The sequence below is a fragment of the Terrapene carolina genome, unplaced genomic scaffold, assembly GCF_002925995.2.
Source record: "Terrapene carolina triunguis isolate 2854851 unplaced genomic scaffold, T_m_triunguis-2.0 Scaffold58, whole genome shotgun sequence".
Taxonomy (NCBI): domain Eukaryota; kingdom Metazoa; phylum Chordata; order Testudines; family Emydidae; genus Terrapene; species Terrapene triunguis.
Genome location: NW_020664409.1, coordinates 98,213,818 through 98,224,562, shown reverse-complemented (window position 1 = coordinate 98,224,562; position 10,745 = coordinate 98,213,818).

The following is a 10,745-nucleotide window of genomic DNA, read 5'->3' as shown; positions in this document are numbered from 1 at the left end:
GTCAACTATAACCCCTAGATCCCTTTCTGCCATACTCCTTCCTAGACAGTCTCTTCCCATTCTGTATGTGTGAAACTGATTGTCCTTCCTAAGTGGAGCACTTTGCATTTGTCTTTATTAAACTTCATCCTGTTTACCTCAGACCATTTCTCCAATTTGTCCAGATCATTTTGAATTATGACCCTGTCCTCCAAAGCACTTGCAATCCCTCCCAGTTTGGTATCATCTGCAAACTTAATAAGTGTACTTTCTATGCCAATATCTAAGTCGTTAATGAAGATATTGAACAGAGCCAGTTCCAAAACAGACCCCTGCGGAACCCCACTCGTTATGCCTTTCCAGCAGGATTGGGAACCATTAATAACAACTCTCTGAGTACGGTTATCCAGCCAGTTATGCACCCACCTTATAGTAGCCCCATCTAAATTGTATTTGCCTAGTTTATTGATAAGAATATCATGCGAGACCGTATCAAATGCCTTACTAAAGTCTAGGTATACCACATCCACAGCTTCTCCCTTATCCACAAGGCTCGTTATCCAGCACCACCTGTGCTTCTATTGCAGGCAGTCAGGTCTCTATTGCTGTCTGTCCCATGTGAGCCCCAAAGGGTCTGGGAAACATGGCAACCCAGTCCCACAAAGGGGGATGGGCCTGGGCTCAAAAGGAAAGAAGTTCCCCCACACATCAGTCATGACTGGGACATATCCTGCACCTGTCAGGAGGTCCCTCAGTTGCAGGTATCAGTTCAGCTGTATATTCCTGAGGTGCACCAAGATTCCAGTCAACAGGCTCTTGTTAATTCAGAAACTACTGACAACTTCATAGATGCCACAACAGCCAAGACATCATGCCACAAACCCTCAAGTCTACTCCAACCTCTAGAGACACTCCATCCTGGGCCATTATTGCATAGGTTTTTATCATGAAGCTCCTTCTGCTGAAGAGACAGCCAAACTATGGATTAGCCATGTGGCTCATCTCCATGGCCTACTGGATCGCATCACCTCCAACTGAGGGTTACAATTTACAGCCTGATTCTGGCACAAGGCCCTACATCTTCTGGGGGACCAGACACACTTCTCCACCTACCGCTCACTCCAATGGCTAGACAGAAAGGATCAATCAAATTTTAGAGCAATACTTACAATGTTATATTAACCACCATCAGGTGGATTGGTCCCCGTTATTACTCTGTGTGGAGTTTGCATACAATAATGCAGGTTATGCTTCCATGGGAAAAGCCCCTTGTTTGCCACCCCTGATTCCACCCACAGTTACCTATGACCTCTCCTCACCCAACCACTTTGGACTTGGTGCAGAACATTCATCACATCCAGGAACAAGTAAGGAACCACCTGGAAAAAAACAAAAAAGTCAACTATAAAATGACATGCAGACCAATATTGCAACCTATTCAGTGTGGCTCTTGACGCAGCACCTCCACATGAACAGACCCTCACATAAGTTGGACTTCCAATTCCTTGGCCTTTCTTGAATCTGTTGCCATGTTAACCCAGTAACCGTTGAATTACACCTATTCCAATCTCTCAAGACCCACCCAGTATTCCACATTTTCCTGAAGCCCTATACCAAGAATTCATTTCCACACAGGACCCAAACACCTCCCCTACCTCCATGAAGAATATGTCGTGCATGAGATCTTGGATTCTAAATCTGGTGGTGTAAATTTTATACCTGATTGACTGGGAAGGCTATGGCCCTGAAGAGTGTATATGGGAACCAGTGGAAAATGTTCACACACACCTGCTCAGACACAAGTCTTTCATGAGTACCACCCAAGAAGCCTAAACCCATAGTCTCTGGAGGGAACCCCTGCAAAGCGAATGATATCAGGCAGTGTAGGTCTTGAACCCAGGTCTGTAGGTCCTGGGAGTCATCACACCACTCCTCCACACAGCAGTTCACAGACAGAAGCTTAGAGCAGGGTCCATGAAGCTCATAAACTCTGACTGGGAGAGATCCAAGGCTCCTGATTGGGTCTCAGCCTCTCTTTAAGCCAGTGAAGGACACAGAGAGATGTCTGTACAACTGGGCTTCATCCTGCCAATGACTGCTGTTTACCTATTCGTACCTTCTGCTACGGACCTCCTGGTATACTCACTTGGCCTGACTCTTGGTACCCAATTCCTGTTCCTTGCCCTCTGGTTTGTCTCTTGATTCTGATCTCCTGGAGTTCCAACTTGGCCTGGTAGCCAGGGATGCTTAAGGTGGCCCTCCTTAGGCCACTTTTGTACCACCATCCTGAAATTGTTCCAAGGTCGCTGTCTGGGATAAGGCAGCATGAGGATTGTCTGCTCACTGCAAGGCACCTCCTGGTGGCAACATGGCAACTGCCTCTTCCGATGGTATGGCCAGCCTCCTGGGCTTTCCCCTGCTGGGGTAGTCCAAGCAAAAATAAAGGGGATCAATCAAGTCCAGAATTCATATGAGAGGGAGTGCTTCTCTCTCATGCTCTCTCTGCATCATGGCCTCCATTCCCTCAGAGCCCAGAGGCCTTTGGCCAGTTGTTTAGGGAGAGATTCTGCCTTACCTTAGCTCATCCCCTCCCTTGATCTGCTACCACCAGCTCTAACTCTCTTCCCTGGTCTGCCCCAATTGAGCTGCTCCCCTGCCTTTTAACTCCTCCTCTAGTTGCTGCAGGTGTGGTGGGGCAGGGCTGGCTGAGCCCAGAGTAGTTCCTTAACCTCTTGTTGCTCAGTTTGGGGTTTGTACACCCATCACACAAAGGGGCAGCAAGGTAGAAGAACTCGAAACTTAAAGGGTTAAATGTTCTTTCGGGCCAGAGGCTGATTTTATTCAGATGGCTTTAATTCTGGAGTAACTCAGCTGATTCCAATGGAGTTAGTTCTTGCTTCCTCTAGTTTAAGTGAGATCAGTCTGTCTCACTACAGATGTCTGTTATCGTGTCTGTTACCTTTGCTGGCTGCAAGAAGAAAAAAGAAGCAAACTGACCCCTCGGAGATACTTTATCATGACAGATTGAGTAGTGATATATAAGGCAGACACAGACACCAGTGACTTCTCTTCAGAGAGTTAAATGGCTATTTCACAGGAGTTTTAAAGTCTGAAGAGCTTAAAAATGAAAATCCGTTTAAAAAAAATCACAATGCATGCACTGCATGGGGAATAACTTGTATAAGTGCTCTTAATGTTAATGGGAATGAATGGTAGTTATTTTCATATGCACTACATTGGGAATTTACCCCATCTACATAATGATTTCTGATAACATTAGGTGAAATCTGCACGTGCTAATTTGATATTATGTACATGGAGGAGAATATCAGTTAGAAACCAAAAGGGAATGTTTTGGAAAAAAAATTACACTTTATATTAGGTTGTCAAAGCTTCTGAATCCTATTCATTTGGAAACAAATGCAAAGTGGGTTATATTAGTTAATCAGAAAGCCTAGTGCTCAATGTAATGCAAACAGCAGGTAATGCTGAACTACCATTTCCATTAATTATGAAGTAACATTAAAAACATGGAAGCAACGGTCTTGGCAGTGGATCCATGCTAGCAACTCTGCCTGCTGTTAGCACAGATCCCTGTGCATGCTCAGTAAGGCCCAGCTGTGATGATGGCTGGCCTGCTTTAATATACTGGGTTTGTGCGTACAAGTGAGTGCATGAGTTTGCCCTCTAGTGGCTAACCCACCGACAGGATAAAGGACCTACTACCAGCACTAGAAAGGAGTTCTCCTTCAGCTCAAAGGGTAGGAGTCTGTGTTTTTTTAAAGCTAATGCAGTGGAGTTCTGGTTCCAGTGTATGAGTGAGTGATTTGTGTAATAATTTGTATTTGCAGCATGCAATTCATTACAACGCATTCCTGAATGCACTATGGAGATCTGTAGAGGACTGAAGCTCACCAAATCCTTTAAATATCTCATGGTGGTTCAAAATGTCCTATATTCCAGCGAATTGGTATGTTTGTATCTCTTTCTCCCTCTAGAAACACAATTCCACTGGTGCTGTTCTCTTGCACTGGGAGGAGTAATCAGCTATATTAGCCTACTGCAATGAATTACATACTTCCCACTCCAGTCACCTCTACTGGCCAGTACCATTACCTATTCGCCGTGTGGCCACTTCAGACCATCTAAACAAATATAAATTGAATGAACAATACAATTCACACATAATGTGCCTGTTTCCCAAATGATGGTCTAATTGCAAAGTGGTGCAGATGACTTTTGAACCTGTCTTTTCTAATGCACTTCTTCCTGTGGTAAGTTAATATTGATTCTTCTAATGGAAGAAGTAAGTTAAAAGAAGGAAAGAGTGGGAGGCTGGTGCACAAGACGTTCCAAGCATAAAGACCGCTTCAGAGAACTGAAGGCAACAGGGGGAGAGCAGCAGGAAATGAGCAGACACGGATAGAGCTGTGAAGAGCCGTGAATATGAATATGAATATGGGGAGCTTGAACTTGTGGTGGCAGGCAAGAGGATGACAGGTTTAGGAAGTGGGGAGTAACAGGATTGGGAGCAGTGTACTGACTCAAAGGTATAGCCAACTGTTTAACTATACTCATGGGTCATTCTTAAAAACTTTCAAATAACCAACTTAGCCAGATTTATGGTCTACAACAATATGGTATAATATGAAAAGGAGACATACTTGCCCTCCTTTCAGTAAGCAATTCGTATCTAGCAGCATGTTCACCTTACACAGAAGGTATGCTTCAAAGATGCACGTTTCAGCTAGTAATATTTATAGTGTGATTTTACAAGTTACAAAACTCTTTACATGTCACTAACATTCAGCCCACCAGGTCATAACAGTTCCTCAACTTGTTGTTTTGTTTTGCACTTGCCTCCGTTTTGGAGACTACATTCCAAACCGATTGGGGGTAAAGGTACATCCCAAACTTCCTATTTTATCATGCAAAAGCAGACTTCAGCTTGTGGGATACTTGACATACATGAACAAAATTGTGGAGAAAGCATAATACATTCAGTTAACAAAACTTCCCAGCACACACACACACACTCACCCCCCAGAGGCGCCAACTTCCTGAATTCCTGGGGCGTGCTTGACCCCCCCGCTCTGCCCTAGGCGCCTGCCCCCACTCCATCCCTTCCCTTAAGCCCCTACCCCAGCCCTGTCTCTTCGCCATCTCTTCCTGTCCCCTGTCTTCCCCCTCCACTCCCAGCACCTCCTGCACGCCGCTGAACAGCTGATTGCAGTGGGCTGGAGACACTAGGAGGGAGGGGAAGGAGCTGATGAGCAGGGCTGCCGGTGGGTGCTGAGCACCCACTATTTTTTTCCTGTGGGTGCTCCAGCCCTGGAGCATCCATGGAGTCTATGCCTATGACATACACACATATATAAGTACTGTATACATAAAACCTATTAATGTAGTCTGTGCTATACCTAATATATATGTATTGGCTAACAAGTGGGAAAAGGATTTCAGAGGGGTAACCGTGTTAGTCTGTATCAGCAAAAACAACGAGGAATCGTTGTGGCACCTTAGAGACTAACAAATGTATTTGGGCATAGGCTTTTGTGGGCTATAACCCACTTCATCCGATGCATGGAGTGGAAAATACAGTAGGCAGGTATAAATACACAGCCCATGAAAAGATGAGAGTTGCCTTACCAAGTGGGGGGTCAGTGCTAACAAGACCAATTCAATTAGGGTGGATGTGGCCCATTTCCAAGAGTTGACAAGAAGGGGTGAATATCAACAGAGGGAAAACTACTTTTTGTAGTGCTAACGAGGCTAATGTAGCTGCTATTATTGGTACAGATGGAATGGGATGCAAGGAGGCCAAAACAAAGGTTGCAGTATTCAAGGTGAGGGATAACCGAGACTTGGTCAAGGAACAGACATGAAAGGATGGATGATGTAAAGGAACACTGAAGAAGAGCCTCTTGTGGAAACTTGGACATGATGAGGAGAAGAGAGAGTGGAGTGTGTCTCGTTCACCAAGGTTGCAAGTGTGGGTGGTAGGGAGGACAGTGGAGATTTGGGACTGATAGAGAAGGGAAGGAGAGCGGACATTTCTATATTTAGCTAGCGTTGGAGGTGGGCAGCCAGAATGACAGTGAGACTGAACAGAGTGTGGGAGGGCAAGGGGTGGAGCGATGCAGTGATTTCAGAACCATCAGTATAAAGGTGGCCAGGAACGCCATGAGAATGGAAGCAGTAGCCACAGGACAATAGTGCGTAAGAGTGTTCTAAAAAATTCTGATTTGACAAAGAGCATCTAGTGATCTTATCTCCAGGGGCTTCTATATGCTTCTAGGCATTTCAGGCTCTCTCACGTTATTTCTCCCCCTAATACTGACAGCTTTCATATTAATCTGGAAACACCCTCAGCACTGTGTCAGAGTGTAGCCCCACAACAGAAAGGGGCCAATAAAAGAGCATTACAGATAAAGGAGGCTAGGAGCAGACATGACATTTGGCCACAAGGCCTTCTGTAAGTTGCAGCAAATGCAGAGAGTAAGTTGAAGAGCAACAGAGAATGTAAATAGAAGGAACGTTGGATGGTGAAGGCCAATCAGGTTGCATAGAGAAGAGACTAACATAAATCAGTGGGTTGAAAACCTAATAATTCCATATCACAAGACCACATTTAGAGAACTTTCAGGTTGCAAAGTTTGTTGCTTGTGCAACGTTAGCCCCTACAAATAAAGGGACAGAGTTACAACATTGTCTTGTGTTATAAGATAACATATTACTGTTTCCACACAGCCCAACCCTTACTTTAATCTATTCACACATCAGACAGAGAATGAGGCAGATTTGTGTAATGAACTTGTTACAATAATAAAAAGGAGTTGAAAACACTGAGCACCGGTACCATTTGGCAAAGTTAGCATCAGAACTAGGATTAGAACTCAAAGGTTTCCAGTTCCTAACCTTATGACCCCAGTACCGCTGGGTTTAGGATTCTGTGTTATGCCGATAGCACTTGCAAAAGCCTAAAACAGGTAAGGAAAGCAGTTCCTAGTTCTGGTTTCAGTGTTTGTATTAGTATGCAAAAACAACCACCTCTGAAATTAGGTCTTGGCAGGTAAAAAGCTTTCCAGTTTCTTTTGATATGGAATCAAATCAGAATTTTAAAATGCCAGCTGGGTTTACGTCTGCTGAAATAACACTTCACCCTGTAAACTTATCTGGAGTTTAAATTTAGATGCGCTTGTCCAGAGCTCTCCCATCCTTAACTATAACACTGTGATTAGAAAAGGATGAAAGGTAACAGTAAATCATTAAATGGGGAAAAAGGAAGTCAGAATGTATATATTTTTTACTGATAAGAGACTCCAACTTTGAATCAGTGTTTTAAAGATCAGCTTTACTGTGAAAAGCGACTGTAAAAATAGCACCTTCTTCCTCAACAGATCTGCTCCCTTTATGAGTTCAAAGTCATATCTACTGACTTTAATGACTAAAATAACTTCTTACAACTCTTTGCACCCTACGGAGATAACCCACCTCAGAAAGAATGAGGTAAGGATTGTGTTGCATCCTGTGTATCATCAGCAGAACTCTTTACCAAGTTCTAATCAGTTATACCCCATAGAAGTCACTGGATTTGCACAGGTATCACTGTGTAAGCTGCACTGGTGTAATTGAGCCTTTGCTCTTGGTGATGATGAGTAAGATGGAAAGAATCCAGTTTGATTTTTGGAGCCCACGCTCAGTGTGCCTGGCTGGCATTCAGAGGAACCCCATATATTTTTACTTGTAACTAAGACTTTTTGATACAGAAATCATCAAAAGATCTAAAAACCCCGGTACCATTTTTATAGTAACTTATCAAAGTAGAAGTGCATTTCTTAATTAAATCCACCTCCCACTTACCAGCCAAATATAGTTCAGATTGAGGTAATTTATCAACATTTTCTCTAACAACTCTGATTCCAGCAGTAAGGAGGAATAATTAATTATTATTATTATAATTATTATTAGGAAGGGGCAGCTCAAAATTCAAGTTATCCAGAGGAAATCAGAGATGACAAAGCCTGTAAGTGAGAAATAGGAACCTTCCCTCTGCACAATTCCCCAACTTTTCTGTAACTGAACATGTTTTAAGGTTCTGAAATGCTGCAAGGTTTTTGTTGTGCTTTGGGGGTCCAGCTGGAAACCTGTACTTGGAGTTACCTGTGAAATTGTTGATGGTTCAAGAGGTTTGGCTAGATCTTTGGTCTTTGGATCAGACTGTCCACTCTTTTTGGACATGGTGATCATTCACAAAGGATTCAGTTTTAGGAGAGGACCTTTATCAAGAGGACTGTAACAATACCCGCTTGCTGCACAAGGCCACGTCAGACAATGCTGTCATACTGGTAGTCACAGAGGCCCCTAGACAGAAGGGGCTCTATCAATGCTAGTGTGATACTTAGCGGGCATATTCGGGTGTCACATGACCTACTTTGATTTAAATGAGGACAGTATGTAGACTGCTTGAGCATGTTGGGGAATCAGCATATCTCATTCTTTACCATGGCTTTGGTTGGGGCACTGTAACAGGATGGCATGATCTAGAATGCCAGGAGGACTCTTCTGTGGAGCTACCATTCATGGGAGTTAGAAACCTTGCATAAAGCTGTCGAATAAGTTCTTCTGATTCACTGGGGCAAGGATGGCTTGTTAACACCACCAAGAGATAAGAGAGATGGAAGTCCTGCTCTGGTTAGGGGATACTAGGGTCGGAGACAGGCTGGTCTTGCAGGAAACCCTAGGAACTGCCAGGCTTAGGGAGAAAGCTTCAGCTGAAGTTTGAATCTTATTATTTCAGTCAGCATTAAAATGAAGTGCTTCTACAGCACATGTAGAATTGATATAGACTGGTATATGAGGGGAACTCCAGCAGATCATAAGTTCTACCATCTTCCTGTTTAATAGGAAACCTCCACCCACTGTTCCTGAACCCCTTTCATAAACACACATCCCTCAGTTCTGTATGCACTTTCTAGTCTCCTCACCAAGGGACTGAACTCCAGTTGTCATGGCTCAGGAATTTGGTGCAGTGGACACAGACAAAGTATCCCACTGAACCCTGAGCCTAACGCGGGTGGCTTTTGCTTTAAGCAGCCCTGTGCCTAAACTAATAGCCATCAACTCTCTTAAAGCTACAGTGCTCTTTAACTTTTCAACTTGTCAGCTGGGCAACAGTTCATATCATTTTAAAGGTAATGATATAACAAACTTCAATAATGACCTTGCAGATTCACACATTGATATCAATAGGATGGATAAATTATGGATTTCACTGTACGTTGCAATCAAAAGTTCAATGGCTAGATGCTTTAAAGAAGAAGCTCCTGCTGATATGAGCATGCGTCCTTTTGTCTGACTTTAAAAGTAATCTAGTTTGGATTAGAAAGGAGGTCACGTGGGCATGCTTGCTTTTCCAGGACTGTTGCTTCTGAGTGCTAGCTATGTTCTCTCCAGCTGTATTTTTTATATATTTTGTAGTAATATTTTACTTTGGAAGTTTTATATATTTGATGTTTTGCCTGGGGGCATCACACTAATCCTCCTGGGTTTGATTTCTGTTCCTGTTACCTTGTGCCCCAGGTCTTCAGTGAACATAATAGCAACCAAAAAACCATCATCAGCCTGCAGTGCATCAGAGAGGACAGCTACTATTCCACCTTCTATCCAGCTGTGCCTGTCCATTCTGGTTGTACTTTCCCCTCATCTTTTAACGTATCAGGTTGAGTTTCCCTGAAGATGACTCTGTCAAATGGTCATCATAGTCACTTGCTTACTGTACATGATCATGTCTCCCTCTAGTGATTGTGACTGGGAATTATAAGTGTCTGCTACTTTCTCATAGCTAAAGGAATTCTCTTTCAGCTCAGGTGGTGCAGGCCTGTGTTTTGGGTGCTAAAGTTTCCCTGTTAATTGCTGCTAGTGACCGAGGTGTCTATATTTATGAAGTCATGGTTCATCACTGTGATAAATGAAGTGGGGGTAGCTCCCTTTATGGACACCCAGCCAGCCAGTTAGCTATAAAGTCCCTTTTGGTGGCTGTTCTCTGCTTGCTTTACCTGTAAAGGGTTAAAACATCTCCCTGGCTAGGTAAAAGGAAGTGAGTGGGCACCTGACCAAAAGAGCCAATGGGAGGGCTAGAACTTTTTAAAATCGGGAAAAAAAACTTCCCTTTGTCTGTTGTTGTGGTTCTCCGGAGAGAGGAGACAGAGCAGGACAGGACTAGAGCTATGCTGTATAAAGCTTTAAAACCAGGTATGAAAAAGCATCAAATCATACCTCAACCCTACTTATCTGAAACCCCAAATATGTAAGTAATCAGGGAATGTCTGGGAAGACGCGATTAGGGCTATTTCTTTTATTTCTTATTGGCTTGTGGACTCCTCTGTGCTAATCCCAGATGCTTTTGTTTTGCTTGTAACCTTTAAGCTGAACTTCAAGAGAGCTATCCTGATGCTTAATTTTTGTAATTGTTTCTTTTAAGATCTAGCAAAAAGCCTAAGTTCCAGATGTATTTCCTGTCTTTTTAGGTTTAATACAATTTGCCTTTTTTAAGAACAGGATTGGATTTGTGTGTCCCTAAGAGGTTTGTGGACATGTTATTTAATTCATTGGTGGCAATAGCTGATTTCCTTTGTTTTTTTCTCAGCTCTTCCAGGGAAGGGGGGGGGGAGGGCTTGAGGGTACCCCACAGGAAGGAATTCCCAAGTGTTCCCTCCTGGGTTCTCAAAATGAGGGGGAAGGTTTGCACTTGGGTGGTGGCAGCA